The sequence below is a fragment of the Pleurodeles waltl genome, unplaced genomic scaffold (assembly GCF_031143425.1).
Source record: "Pleurodeles waltl isolate 20211129_DDA unplaced genomic scaffold, aPleWal1.hap1.20221129 scaffold_73, whole genome shotgun sequence".
Classification (NCBI taxonomy): domain Eukaryota; kingdom Metazoa; phylum Chordata; class Amphibia; order Caudata; family Salamandridae; genus Pleurodeles; species Pleurodeles waltl.
The window spans coordinates 768042-772712 of record NW_027150394.1 but is presented as its reverse complement, the minus strand read 5'-3'; the positions used below and the strand labels follow the sequence as shown (position 1 = coordinate 772712).

Here is a 4671-nt window from a genome sequence, read left to right as displayed (position 1 = left end):
CTGCAACGCTGCGTGCATGGGGCGCCATTTTTATCTGCATTTTTTAACGCCTGCTGAGTGCAGGCGTTGGAAAGAGGCTCCCATTCATTGCAAGGGGCCTCTGGGTGCTTTGCAAGATTGGCGTCATCATTTTTGACCTGCAAAGCGCCGGACTAGCATAAAACATTATGACGTTAGTCACCCTAACTACTGCCAGGGTGCGCCCTATATAAATACAGCGCTGCCATGGTGGTGTTTGGGGGGGCGCTAATGGGCGCAAACAAAGTGGCACTGCTCTGGGTGCAGTGCCACTCGTCATTAATCTGCCCCTTAGTGTTGTGCCAGGGTTCTTAAACCACCCTCCAGTAAAAATGTCTATGTGATGACAGCCATCTATGGGTAGCCTAAGTATTTCTCTTGCCCCTTGTTTTCCCCTGTTTGCCCCTATTTTCCTTCGGTGCTAGAATCTCACTCGAAGCCAGGTCTCAGTTACTTAGTCAGTCTGGCATTCTGTGACTACCTGGAGGTGTTTGCCCTATTACCGCCCTGTTCTGTCCCCTTCAAGTATTGCAGGGGAGGGCATTCCATGGTGAATTTAGCTTTTTCTATGCTCCATTCACGTCAACTTAAATTTTCATATAACCTTTTGCACGCAGGACCACTGTTAGTGTTGCGCCAGCGCTCACACAAAACTTTAGTCAACCTGTGTCTGCTGTGTGGATAGGAACTTTTACTTGGGTGGAGGTCATCCTGCCGCACTCATATGTGGAAACCAAAGTTCTGGCCTTCAGCCTATCAGGTCCCAACAGGGGAGCTGACTCAAGTACTTCATCTGCCCTTCACTTGGGGCATCTGGGCTGGTTGCCCAGGTTACTCGGGTGCAGAAGGGACATGGCAGTGTCGTGGGATCTCAGAGGGCTCTGATTGGTCAGGTGTGAGGTTATGGAGCAGGTATCTGGTGGTCTAAGTTCACCGGTTAGGACTCCTGTGCATGTGGTCTCATGTGTTAGGGTTTTCTCAAAATCTGATCACAGAATGCCTGTCTTAATGTCATAATAAAATACTGCTTTAAAAGTCACTTCTGTTTAATCTTTGCAGATTTCCGTGCATATGAAAAACCAGCCCACTTTGAGTTGACCGTCTCACTTGCTGCCATGGGGCCATCCGCACTCTTCATTCCGATCTGCTGGTGCTGCCGACAGAATGGGCCGATCAGTCGCTGTAAGTGGGCTTGTTAGGAATCCATAAAGGGGGAGCTGGGCAGAGTTTCTATAGCCCCAAAGGCTCCGGCTTCGGAAATGACAACCCTGTACAAACACCAATGGCCATGCCGCATGCTATTCGTCTGCCGCTGTTAAATCATTTTGGTTTGGTCATGGTCTCTCGAGAGCTGAGCTGACCTGATACTGTGTGAAACATCACATAACATGGTGACTGGTCATTCAGTTACAGGGAAATAGCATAAGGGAGTGACTTGGCTCCACACAAGCCACACCTGAACCAAGACTGACCTCTGCCTTGACTTTTTTCAGGTGCACTTGGGGGTCACAGGTGACACTGTTACATAATAAAAAGCTGTCAACTGTCAAGAGAAGGAATTTTGCAAAAACGTAGAGAAGAACTTCAGCAAAAAAGAGTCCGCCCATCCTAAATTAAGAGGCATATTTATTAAACAGCCATGCAGTAAACGTAAATTTCGCACTTGTATAGCGCACTACTCACCCGTTAGAGTCTCAAGGTGCTGTACGCATACCGCTGTGGAACCCCTCCTGGCTTTTCCCTGTGAGGCACCCACTCCTGGGTAACCCCCAGGGTGAAGCCATGCATCCAAGCGCTGTCAGGACCGTTGTGGAGATTAAACAAGCTATTGCCCAGAGTTAGAGTGGGACCCATTAATTAGATTAGGCACCGAGATGAGAATTATCCGGTCCAAGGGAATTGAGCCCAAGACCCGCCGAGGTGGGAATTGAACCCTGGTCCCGGGCCAGATCACTGCATCTGGGTCTGCCGCTCTAAATATTGTGCCACACTTTTCCTGCGAAGTATGCAGCACACATAGAAAGTTGAAAAAACAAGGAGAAATAAACATATTTTGCCTTGTTATGCCTCACCTGGGGAGGCGAAGCAGTTTTGGCACATCCCCAGGCTTCCTATGTCAAATCTGGGAATACATCAAAATGCATGGGTGTTGTTTGGGAAAACCTACACACCACCCATGGAATGCCTCCCTGGGGCACAGTAACACATCGCAGCGAGTTGCACTGCATTGTGTTATTCCAGATTAATAAAGCCACTAATGGCCACGCAAGGTGGCCTTGTGTAGCTTGATAAATTACACTTAGTAATTCTGTTGCATGTGCACCCCGTTGCGTGGTGCATGTGCGATGCAACTACATGATAAATATGACCCTAAATGTGGATATTTAGATTAAAGTGAGTGTGTGTCCTTCCATCACAGAGTGGCCAACGTATAAAAAGAAGTTGTAGCAGAGTGTGGTCTGATTCTCGAGGTCTCAGGAGGAGAGTGGATCTAACTAAGGTGATCCTTCTGTTGTATCACCCACAAGTGGGATTTAAACTGTGGTCCTACTGAAAGAGCAGAATTTCAAAACTGAACTTGACTATTTAAGAAAAAGCCAAGCCGAAGAACTTGTATGAGCTGCACGCTTTGTTCTGCTGGTTGACTGACTGTCTCACTTGTGGGGGGGGGGGTCAGGGTGGTGGTAAAATATGCTGGTTCCAGGCACCGCACTGGGCCTATTGCCATTATCTTATTTTTGTATTTCACGTCACAATGTTTGGTGCTGATGCCAGAATGGCGCAGTCTCCCCACTTGTTTTCATTCACACTCGTGCCGCTGCACGATTAGATCACACAGAAGTGTGTCAACCAGTTGCAGCAGCAGAGGGGTGCTGTGGTTGTGCCACAGATCTGGAGACCAGGATGGACCCCTTTGTATTCCCAGGGGCATATTTATGAGAGGCTGGTGCCACTGCAGCGTCACTTTGATGCTCCCCGAGCGCAAACCTTTCAACCGTATCTGAGGCCACGCAAAGTCACTTTGCGTGGCATTTCATGGCCTCATAGATGTGGAGTAAGACAAAGCAGCGCAATTCGCTGTGTTGCCTTACTGTGTGCCTGGGATGCATTCCACGGCGCTGTGGTGGGTTTTCTCACACAACACCCATGGATTTTGACACTGCCCCAGCTTTATTTAATCACGTAAACCTGGGGCAGCGCCAAACCCTTCACCACCCAAGAGCAGGGGTAAGGAGGTGAAATAGTTTAATTTCTCTTTTTATTTTTTTTCCTCTCTCGCATTCTGCAGCACACATAGAAAGAGGAAAAAGCCTCGGAGGATTGTTTTTGTGCAGGAAGGTGTCCCTTCCTGCACAAAACCAATCCTGCATGCAGTGCCTTCACTCTTGCTCCATGGTGCAAGGGTGCCAGCGTTGGCGCTAGGCACCAAATTGTTCATCAGCTCAGGGGGAAAGGACCGGAATGCACCGTATTTTGTAAATGTGCTGCATTCCTGCCCTTACACATTGACATAGGCCAGCGCAGCAAGAAGAGTCGAGGCGCTGCCCTACACCAAATCCCTATAAATATGCCCGCTATTCTGCTGAGATTTGGACTCCAAGACCATTCATAGGTTCGAACATATTCATCCTATTAATGGCCTCCAACTTGAAAATTGGGGAGTGGGACATTATCGCCTAAGGTTGTACCACGAGCTGGGAATGCAAGGGCTGTGTAGCGGGAAGTAGATATTTTAGCTAGGATTGCACCACAATAGTGTAACAAGGTTCATTGCTCGCTAATGTGTTTGTGCACTTTGGCTGGTGCTCTATTTCTTGACGTTCTGTGCTGAAAGCCTTAGTGACTGTTCTGTTTTATCTCTTTAAGGGCTGGACAGACCTGTCAAGAAGCAGGGGACGAACGAGAGCCGAGGAGATGGAGATGAAGGGGCCACTGACAGCCTCCTCCCAATGCATCTCGACACAACAGGCACTTAAATAACCCTTCGGTGCGTTACTGGTCTCCATCGTTGATGCTCTGATGCTGCAGCTCACTCTAGGCTGGACGAAGGTGTCCTGCGCGCAGTGGCCCTTGTTGAACCAGGAGCCCATCTCCTCTGGTGCCTGAGCCCCACTCACTGTGCCTAAGTGGCTCGTCTTTGGGCTGTCTGAATCGAAGAGACACTCGTCTTTGGGCTGTCTCAATCGAAGAGACACTCGTCTTTGGTGTTTTCTAATATGATCATTTCACTGTGTCCTCTGGGGGAAGGAGGACCGGTCACCTCTCCTCGGCTGCTTGACTGTTTACTGAAAGTTCTTACGAGTTTAGAGAGCTTAGAGTGTTGCTGCAAAACCTTTCCCTAGGTTCACTTATATATATATATATATATATATATATATATATATATATATATATATATATATATATATAATATATTGTATTAATTCATTTGTTAATTTATATTTATGAAGCATTAACCATGTGAAAGTGTAGTGACTGTGAACCAATGTGTTAAAAAGGGATCTGGTGCCTTGACCTTACTGGTTTTAGGATGAGACCCACTTGGGCATGTGCACAGCTTAAAAGCCGCCATCTTATTGCGGAAGTAGGCTCTGTCCGTGTTTCTGCCTTAAAATGTCCATCTGTAAAACTGTCAAATGAAAATGAAATAGT

General features: G+C 47.6%; 1 long non-coding RNA gene across 1 annotated transcript; it reads left to right on the top strand.

Moving 5' to 3' along the window:
- Positions 1-1076: 1076 nt before the first annotated feature.
- LOC138281248 (uncharacterized) lies at positions 1077-4398 on the top strand. Its single transcript, XR_011200889.1, has 2 exons — positions 1077-1200; positions 3886-4398. It is a non-coding gene; the product is annotated as an uncharacterized lncRNA (long non-coding RNA).
- The last annotated feature ends 273 nt before the right edge of the window (positions 4399-4671 follow it).